General features: G+C 42.8%; 1 long non-coding RNA gene across 1 annotated transcript; it reads left to right on the top strand.

Annotated features, from left to right (window-relative positions):
- Nucleotides 1-64: 64 nt before the first annotated feature.
- LOC124505010 (uncharacterized) lies at nt 65-1,271 on the top strand. Its single transcript, XR_006960555.1, has 2 exons — nt 65-366; nt 727-1,271. It is a non-coding gene; the product is annotated as an uncharacterized LOC124505010 (long non-coding RNA).
- The last annotated feature ends 9,466 nt before the right edge of the window (nt 1,272-10,737 follow it).

Consider the following 10,737-nt stretch of genomic DNA (forward strand, 5'->3'; position numbering starts at 1 on the left):
ACGGCTCAGAGCCTGGAGCCTGCTTCGGATTCTGTGTCTCCCTCTCTCTGACCCTCCCCCGTTCATGCTCTGTCTCTCTCTGTCTCAAAAATAAACGTTAATAAAAAATAGAATTAAATAAAAAAAAAAAAAAAAGAATCGGGAGCACTTTGGACCAGTGTCCTGTATGTAGAAGGTCTTGATATTTGTTGAGCGATTTTTTTAGGGCCTTGGTGGTTTTGTAAAGAATGCTGTGAGGAACGTTTTAATAAAGTCACCAACATTCCACGTGTTCCGAAAATCTTTCTGTGTGGTTTGGCCCCTCCGTGGCTGCCTTCATCCTCCTGAAGACCTCTGGAGTGTTGAGCTGTACTGAGACCCCCTTCTGTAAGATGCTTCTGCGTTTACACCGGGAGGGCACCGGGCTCGCCCAGCCTGGCTCGCACCTGCAGGGTCCTGAGGGCGGTGGGAGCGGAGATCCGACAGCCTTCTCACCGAGCTTGCTTGTTCATTCGGGAAGTCTCAGGCCTGCCTGCCCATGGGCAGAAGGCCCTCGTTTGGGTCTTACCACTATGGTATGAAACCTGGGACTTAGGAAGTATACGGATTAGCAGCCTTTGGAACCAGCGCCCGGTTCTCTGAATAAATTTATTCTGTACTCTCGGCGCAGCACAGTTTCCTCGTTGGCGCTACTTTTTGGTGTTCAGCGCACCCGATTCATAATTCTCTATCCTTCATTTCCTGTAGACTTATTAGGGCTTCAAAACGAGAAGTGACACAGAGATGGGAATACTGCGGGGGACAAACAAGGGACAACCATCGAAAGCAGCTCTAGGTGTCTGGAAACCCAGCAACCTGGAAAGGTCTGGAACCCAGCAGGAAGGAGGGGGTGTCTCCACGCAGGGAATCCTCAGGTGCAGCTGATTTCGCCTCTCTGTAAAAAGGCTCAGTTGTCTGGCCACATACTAACAGCATCGTCCCGAGTCACTCGGCCAGATTACTTGTAACATTGCCTTCTTGCTTAGGTCGTTTGTAACCTAACATTGTTACAGGATACATGTTTACAGAGTGTGGTTCCCTTTTTTTTTTTTTTTTTTTAATCTGGTTCTTACCGCACACTACACACAGTATTTTAAATTTGCCATCTTCACTGGGAGACGCCTGTTCGTTGCTCATTTTGGTAATACGTTGCTAACATAGCCAACTTATTCATTCAAATGTTTTGTTATCGCCCTGTGTGTTACTTAACGTGAAATTGTGTTTTGGAAAAAATAAATCACTGTGGATAGTAAGGGCAGCTTGGTGTGCTGACAATATACCAGGCCCCAGTTGGGAGCACTGGATGCGCATTAATTCACTTGATTGTCCCCAGCCTTGACCCCTGTGCCCCTGTCCAACCTGGCCTCCAGTCCCGGAAATGGGGCTCAGTATACAACATATAAAAAGCGTTGTAATTCAGACCTTTGCCCTGAGTTTAACCTCTCCCACTTCCCCATGTGTACCTGATGCTGTGAGCCATTAGGTCCCTTTTTGGTCACCGTCACTTAACCATCTTCACACCCCCTGACACCTTACACACCTTACACCACAGTGGGCCTCATGGTGTTGACTGAGTATATTCCAGGCCAGACTATCAGATGGAACGCTTAAGAGACTCACTGTTTTAGAAACAACACTGATATCCTTGAAAGACACTAGTATTCTTTTTAAGACTGTGCCCACCCCCACTCATGTGGTCAAGAGGAGCTACGCGAATTTTCAGTTTGTACTGTGCAAATAATAGGGATTTTTTTCACATTGCACAATCTACCTGCTCCTTATCAGATTCCCACACGGCCTGCCTAGGTTTCTGCCTCACTTTTGGCCCCTCTCCCCTTAGGCTCACCGCATCCCAGCTACGTGGCCTTTCTGCGCTTTCTAAATGCGACACGCTCTTTCGCTTCAAGTCTTTGCCTGGAATGTTCTTTCATTCACCGTTTACCTGACAAATCCTATTCATACTTCAGGTCTTACTTGTCCCTGTATGTTACCTCCTCAGAGAGGTGTTCTCTGACTTCCCCGCCTGACTTCTATCTCGCAGACTGTTGTACTTTTTCCTTACAATGCTTACTGTGCAACGCAGTTTGTAGTTATAGACTTATTTGTTTAACGTCATACTCCATCGTGAACATTTCCATGGGAACGGGGGCCATGTGTTTTGTTCACCGGCATGTGGCCAGCACACAGCCTGGCCTGGAAAAGGCCCTCACTGAACAAATGAGTGAGTGAGCCACTTTCTGTGAGTGGGGGTGGGGTTTCTTCTTGCTGAGTTCCTGCCATCGATAAAGTGTTATGGCATCATCACCGACCGAGAACCGGGGGCCAAATTCTGCACTCCTTTAGGTAGCAAAGGGCCGTTTTAGAAAGGAAAGCTCAATCCAGTTCAAAACAGTCACGAACAAAGTGGGGTGTGGAGCCGTGTCCTGAGTGATGGAGCGCAGTGTTTCAGGAGAGAGCATTTTTAAAAAGGCACAAACACAGGCATTAGAATCCTGATAATGGCAGACGTTTGCGGAACTTGCACGTGCTAGGTGTCCACACAGAGTCTTATCTGAGGTGCGCTGCTCTTTAAGAAAGGCAGCTCAGGTCATGATATTGCGGTTCGTGAGTTTGAGCCCTGCGTCTGGCTCTGTGCTGACAGCTCAGAGCCCGGAGCCTGTTTCACATTCTGTCTGTCTCTCTCGGCTCTCTCCCTCTGCCCCTCCCACACTCGCTCTCTCTCTCTCTCTCTCTTTCTCTCTCTCAAAAATAAATGAACATGGGGCACCTGGGTGGCTCAGTCGGTTGAGCGTCCGACTTCGGCTCAGGTCACGATCTCGCGGTCCGTGAGTTCTAGCCCCGCGTCGGGCTCTGTGCTGACTGCTCGGATCCTGGAGCCTGCTTCACATTCTGTGTCTCCCTCTCTCTCTGCCCCTCCCCCGTTCATACTCTCTCTCTGTCTCAAAAATAAATAAATGTTAAAAAAATTTTTTTTTAATTTTTTTTAATGTTCATTTATTTTTTTAATTTTTTTAATGTTAATTTATATTTTTTTAATTTTTTTTAATGTTCATTTATTTTTTTTAATTTTTTTAATGTTCATTTATATTTTTTTAATTTTTTTAATGTTCATTTATTTTTAAAAAATTTTTTTAATGTTCATTTATTTTTTTAAAATTTTTTTTTAATGTTCATTTATTTTTTTTTTTATTTTTTTTAACGTTTTATTTATTTTTGAGACAGAGACAGAGCATGAATGGGGGAGGGGCAGAGAGCGAGGGAGACACAGAATCTGAGGCAGGCTCCAGGCTCTGAGCTGTCAGCACAGAGCCCGACGCGGGGCTAGAACTCACGGACCGCGAGATCGTGACCTGAGCCGAAGTCGGACGCTCAACCGACTGAGCCACCCAGGTGCTGCCCCCCCCCCCCCAAAATTTTTTTTTAAAGAAAAGAAAGGCAGCATAGCACAGGGATGAGCCATACAGGCTTTGGGGGTCAAGTCACAGCTGAGTCCCCTTGGGCTAATTATTGAACATCTGTACCTTTGGATGAACCTGTGTGGAATGGGGATCCTACAGCGGCATCTCAAGGAATTGTGGTGAGGATTTCATGAGTTCACACGCTTAAGGGGGTGCCTAGAACGCTTCACAAGTGTTCTTAATTAGAAACTGCTCCTGTTCTTTAAACATGCAAACAACCCAGTCATCACCTGGGGTCTCCAGGCAGGTGCGTGAAGGCGGGGGAGGAGAATAGGGTTAATTGCTGCCAAAAATTGGGGGATTGTAGGAATCCTTTTGTTTGCTGGTCATCCTGCCGGCAGGATGTATGAGTCACCTCTGTAAAGAGCCTGTCACAAAGGGGTCAGTCATCAGGTCAGCTCAAATCATCTTACTGGATAGGTGTGCTTACGGCACAACTTAGGTCATGCCTAGAAAGAGCCATCCACGTACTTTGTCAGACCAAAATTCGGTTCAGAGTAGCTTAGCATCCATAGCGTGTTCTAATGTGATATAATACCATGCCCTATTGTACTATTTTCCAAACATACATGGCGTTAGAAAGAAGGCCACAGGCCCAAAAATGGTGTCCCCAAACCAGGGCTTAATACCTAATGGAATTGCAGTTTCAAGCTCCCCAGGAAATAGTCTTCACCGGGTCATTCAGGAATTTTCTGTTAGCAACAGTGAGTCAGCCACGGAAGCCTCTCCATCCCCCGGGGGGAAGATGAGGTCATCTGCATAAGACCCCCCCACTTCCCCCTCCTGGGAACAATCCTCTTGCTAACAACTTTCTTGCCCCGTCCTCCTTCCTATAAAACCTTTCATTTCCTCCAGCTAGTCAACCCTCGGAACTCCCCTCCACGAGCAAGAAGGGACGGTGCCCATTCCACCCATCCCAGTACATCTTCATTCGGTTGACTTTTTAAGTTTATTTTGAGAGAGAGGGAGGGAGTGCTTAACGCAAGTGGGGGGAGGAGCAGAGAGAAAGAGAGAGAGAGAGAGGATCCCAAGCAGGCTCCGCTGTCAGCACAGAGCCCGATTTGGGGCTCAGTCCCATGAACCGTGAGATTGTGACCTGAGCTGAAATCGAGAGTCGGACACTTAACCGACTGAGCCACCCAGGCACCCCCAGTTTTGTTTCTTAACAGTAGACACACGCAAAATAAATACACACGGAAAAGCAATGTTGAATTTATTCATAAGAACGTTTTCAATGATTTATCAATCAGTGGATATTAAAAGCGTCGAACTATAATGTGGTTATTCTCAAAATATTTTGAGAAGGAGGTCTTCAAACTTGAAAATATTGGTGGAAAATAGATTTGTGTGCTCTGACACGGTAGGTCCTTAGCCAGGCTACTGAGCACTTAAAAGGTACCTTAGTCTAAATTGAGATGCGTAATAAGTATAAACTGTGCAATGAATTTCAAAGTTCTAGTACAGAAGAATAGAAAATATTTCAATAATTTATATTTATTACATGTTGACTCATTTCAGATACATTGGGTTATATAAATATATTATTACAAATAAACTCACTTGTTCCTTTTTACTTAATATGGTTACTAGAAATTTAAAATTACTTATGTAGATGACATTACATTTCTATTGGACAGCCAGGTCTAGATAAATAGAGTTGCTCTTAATTTTCTCACTGCCAAGACATTAGAGACTCATCAGAGTGTATACAAAGGTAATGTGCACTATAAAATATTATTCTCTCTAGGAAGCTACTCTGTGTCACCTGTGAGCTCCTAGGCATGGCACTTTTAGAACTTATGTCCAAGGTATACACTCCATAAATACTTCTTAAAAGAATGAAAGAGTTAAAGAATTTGCTCAAGGCCATATAACCCAAGGAAAAGCAGCAGAGATTAAAGTAAAGGCTGTTTCATTTTCATGCTTAAGTTTAATACATTGTGACGTGTTGGATATATTGCAAAGATGAGAATCATTTCATGCTGTCATTTTTAAAATATATGTTTTCCATATTTATGTAATCTCGTTTACATAAATGGGCATGGGGAGAATGCGACTTTCTAAGTCACCTAACAGTTCTGTATATTTATTTATTGCACTTTTTCAAGGCTTTCTGACAATATTAACTATGGCCTCAGCTGTCCAGAGTCACCCGCGTGATTGCTGTCTGGGAAACCCCAGACCTGCATCAGCTTTGTGGGTCCTAGAAATCTTTTATCTTTGCCTCCTTTGTCAGGACATACAGGAAGAACCAGCTCCCCTCTGCCTTGTATTTGCCCGCATGACTTCTTGTGACTATTTTTCTGCACTCGTAAGGCTTTTCCTTGGGATTGTGATTCCTTCTGTGATCACTTCAAGGAGGATGCGGAGGCTGATTAAAGACACGGCAACAGGTGGCAGCAGCGTATAACGTGAGCGCTGTTTTGGTGGTGCCTTGACAGTGTGCAAGCGGAAGACCCTCACAGCAGACCTTCCAGAAACCAAGAGGTGGGGCCACCGCTAGCAGGGAGGCTCACATGTGAAGTTGCACAACAGCTGGACGGGGACGCTCGGAGTCAGGAGGCCAAGAGGGCAGCGGTGGCCTGGGGGCCTTTGTAGCCTGAGGGCTTGTCTTTAGCTAGGCAGGCAAAGCAGGCAGGCAAAATAGCGTTATTTTAAAGCAATGAGATGTGTGAAATTTTGAGTTTGGCGCAGGCAAGCTTCTGAGCGACTGATCCCAGCCTGCTGTGAAGAAGTAAATGGCCTGAGGGGCGCCAGGTGACTCACTGGGTGAAGTGTCCGACTCTTGATCTCAGCTCAGGTCCTAATCTCATGGTTCGCGAGATCGAGCCAGGAGATGAGCTCTGTCCTGACAGTATGGAGACTGCTTGGGATTTTCTCTCTCCCTCTCTCTCTGCCCCTCCCCTGCTTCTTCTCTCTCTCTCACAAAATAAATAACATTAAAAAAAAAAAAAAGAGAAGTAAATAGTATGAGGCCCGTATATAGGGACCACATTTAACCCATATGTACAACACCCTTATCATCCTAACTTTTAATTCATTGATTTTTTTTTAAATTAGAGCTGCTGAGATTTTAATTCATATTAAATGATTAAAGTTTACTTATTAAGCTTTTAAATATTTCTGAAATGTAGAAAATTTGACTTTGATAGACAACACAGTTTTAAAGCTGCCATGAACATTCAGCTTCTCCAGGAGAGAGCCCTACAAACTTTTCTGCAGTCATCTTGGTCAAGTCTTCATATGCAAAATATGCTGATTAAAGCAAGTGAGTTCAGATTCTTTCTAGTTCCCCTCAAAACCCTAATGAAAAGGTTTTATATATTGAAAACACAAAACAAAGTCTTAAGACAGAAATATAAAGCGATTTAAAAAAAAAAAAACAGGTGGAAATGTAGTGCTTGGAATGCTTGCAAGTAACTAAAAGTTGGACCAAAGAACCGCAATGGGGCCGAAATGTTCCAGTGCTTAATGTTCTGGGTTCTGTTCATTCCTTTCACTGAAGTATTTCAAAAATTCAGGAAAGTGTACATTTCATCTGTGTACTCAGTGGTACCAGAAAATGCCACCCCAAAATGTGTCTCTTTGCTATGTGGATTCTTTTGAGCTGAAGGCCATTGAGAACCATCACATGCCGGAAAAACTCTAAAAACGGCACAAGTTTTCCTTTCCCAAACAGAAATTTATATTTACAAAGTAAATTTCCATTTGTAGACATGTCTCCCTCTGAAGTATCAGGAAGAGAAGGACTCTTGACTCTTACCAATGCAGAGGGCGTGGTCTTAAATCCGCCAAAACACATCTTACTAAGAAACTTACCATATTTTTCCTGGTCATTTTCCTATGACTTTCCTCTCTCACCCAGAATCCCCAAACCTCTTTTCCTTTGTTGGTGTTTAAACCCGAGTTCTAACTACCTCTTCGGGTTACTCATTACTGAGGGTTCTCATATGTACATGTGTGATGCACATTTTAGTAAACTGTTTTTCTCTTGTTACTATATCTTGGTCCAGTCTAGTTTACAGGACCCCAGCTGGAGAACCTTCCCTGCAGTATATGACTATGTACTATAAAATAATTTTCTCAGTGTGTCTGGGGTGGCTCAGTCAGTTAAGCATTCGGCTCTTGGTTTCGGCCTAGGTCATGATCTCATGGTTGGTGAGTTCGAGCCCCATGTTGGGCTCTGGGCTGACAGTGCAGAGCCTGCTGGGGAATCTCTCTCTCTCTCTCTCTCTCTCTCTCTCTCTCTCTCTCCCTGTCTCTCTCTGCCCCTCTCCTGCTTGTGCTCTCACTCTCTCAAAATAAAGGTAAATTCTTTTTAAATAATTTTCCCTCTACCCTTCTGAGTTCATGACTATGAGATTAACAAGAGAAGAAGAAACAGCAGTTCAACATGTACACCTTACACATACATGGGAACAATTAGTAACTCCTTGAATTGGCCTAAGTACAGGCTTAAATACCTTCTTCAGCTAAAGACCAAAGAAAATAAAGGTACAAGGAGGCCGGTTCTGGGAGGCTAGCAGGAAAAGTTCAGGAAACAAGAGTGAGGTTTGTCCTGCAGATTTAAGTCTGCACCTTCTCCGCAGGTCAAGCCCCGCATCTTCTGTCTGCCTTCCCTTTTCCCAGTCTTAGCAAGAATCCCGCTACTTCTGCTTAGTGAGAATGTCCCCACCCTTGATATCTGAACAAATTTCTTACCCTCTACCTTTGATGTATAAGCCCTTAGCCTGTCTTCAACCAGAATCCCCCTGCCCTTGATGACTCCACGAACCCCCTCATTCTGCTGGTTGGCTGTAAATCCTTAGCTGCCTTGGTGGGATTCAGACTTGAGCCTGCTGTCTCCCTGTTGCAATGCTCTTATTGCAACCGTCCTGAATAAAGTCTCCCTTACCTGTTCTCACCTGTTGACATTTCAACAAGTGTCGGAATAAGGTTTTCTTTAGCAGTACCACATAATCAATCCTAACATTTTTTTATACTTTTTAAAAATACATAAAATGTTACATATGCAATTGGTACACATGAAGAGATGTTCAATCTCATTCAAAATAGAGCAATTAAATTAAAACTATACCGAAATACTATTAATCTAACAGACTGGCAAAAATCTGCAGGTTTGACAATGTACTCCCCCGCTGAAGCTGTGCAGAGAAAGGAACTCACATATATTGCTGGCTGGATTGTAAAACACTAGCACTCCTATGGAAGGGGAGGGGTGTTTGGCCATGTCTAGCAAAATTACATATGAATTTACCATTTGACCTTAAGTCCAACTTCTGGGAATATATCTTAAAATAAGGTGTATGTTTGTGATTATTCATTATAGTACTATTTGTAAAAGCAAAACATTGGAAACCACCAAGATGTTCATCAAGAGGGAAGTATTTGAATAATTATGATACTAGTTGAATATATTATGGTACATCTATACAACGGACTACTGTGCACAAGTGGGGAATCTCTCTCTACATATACACCCGTATTGAGTGATCTCCAGAATGTATTATTAAGTGAAAAAAGGGAGAAGAATGTATGCTGCCATCTATCTAAGAAAAGGGGAGATATGGATAAATATATGATTAACTACAACTTGAAAAAAAAAATGAACCATAAAAAATGTTTAAATCATTACCTATGGGTTAGGAAGGGAGTAGAATGGAGACAGGATTTTTCAGCGTGAAGGAAGGGAAGGATGTACGATCAACGAACTGGAATTCAAAGTAAGATTCATGATGCATTTTATTATAAAAATATGCACCCCCAACCGCCCCCCCCCCAAAAACACAAGACCATATTACCTGGCCCTCTTCATGAAACAGGTTATAAAAACAATACAACTCGAGAAGAATCAGCACCACAAACATTCAGATTTATGATACTTGAAAACTACCACTCAATGAACCGGGACACTTTGAATAAATGCTTATTACAGGTATGGGTAAGAAATGTAGAAAACCAGCCCAGGGAGCAAAGACTACTAGGGCCAGGTTAAAAAGGACTCAGGAACCAAGGTGAATAAGATAAAACCTGAGCCCTGAGGCGGAGTAGAATTTTGCCATCCCAAAATGTGTTTGACATAAGAATTTTTTTGAGCTGGTTATTTTTAAGAAACAGCAGACACAGGATAAACTCTGAAAACCAAGTAGAAGTTGCCCTTTGTAAGAGATGTTTCTGTGTACAAGGGAAATCCCCATTTGTAAGGGTGTCTTCTTGGCATTACCAGGAAGAGGGGGATGATCACATCTCTAGAAATTCTTATCAATGGAGAAGGCAAGGACTTATATCTGCATAGAAGCTTTTACCCTTGTCAACTGTGCTTTTCTTGTAACTTCCCTTAACTGACTCCCCACCCCAACATCTGGTCTTCAGCTGAAGGTGGTGTTTAAGGTGATGACTTCCCCCATTTCACGGAGTTTTTGTTTTCCCGTCTCTCCCATGGTATACAGGAGGTATACATGTTATTAAACTTGCGTTTGTTTTTCTCTTGTTCATCTTTGTGCCACAGGGGCGTCTCAGCCAAGAACCTAGAAGGATGGAGGAAAAAGTTATCTCCCCCGCCCACCAATAATGACAAGAACTGAATGGAGTACAAGTCATGAAATAGGTTTAATCCCCGAATTCATAATGATAGCTGTTCACTTTCAGGGTTTTTATCCACCAGGATTTGAATAGCTTAGGTCACGTTCTAATTTCATTTTCCTCTGGAATAACCATTCGTTTAGCCCTACTTATTGACCAGTTAATCCTTTTCTCCCTAATGTGTAATACCAGCATCACATCGAATTCATATATACATGAGTACGTCTTTTTTACTGGGCTCATCTTGTTCCTGTATTTGTCCACCCATGTGCTAATACCATACCCTTTCAATTACTACAGCTTCATCATATAACTTGGTGTCTGGAGGACAAGTCCCTTCAGTCCTATTTTTTCGCAAAATTGTCTCAGATTCTGTGTTTTTCCTACATGAATGTGAAAAGTGTTAGAATGGCAACCTCAGCAAAAATATATATCCTATTTTTAAAAATTACCACCAACTCCACACTGGAAATATGAAGAAGTGGGTAACTGAGTAAATTTAACAGTAAACCACCAGGTTCTACAAGATTAAGGTTAAAAAGCAGTATTTATTATACCTGAATGTTATTACATACTTTTTGGGAAGAGTATTTAAGGCTTTTTTGAGTGCTTCAAATGTGAAATGTTCCCTAGACGGAAGTATATTCATTATCTTACTTTTTTTGGTCAGGACAAGAAC

The sequence above is a fragment of the Lynx rufus genome, unplaced genomic scaffold (genome assembly GCF_022079265.1).
Source record: "Lynx rufus isolate CCGP_SWC_20201006 ecotype Redwood Valley unplaced genomic scaffold, mLynRuf1.p SCAF_9, whole genome shotgun sequence".
Lineage (NCBI taxonomy): Eukaryota > Metazoa > Chordata > Mammalia > Carnivora > Felidae > Lynx > Lynx rufus.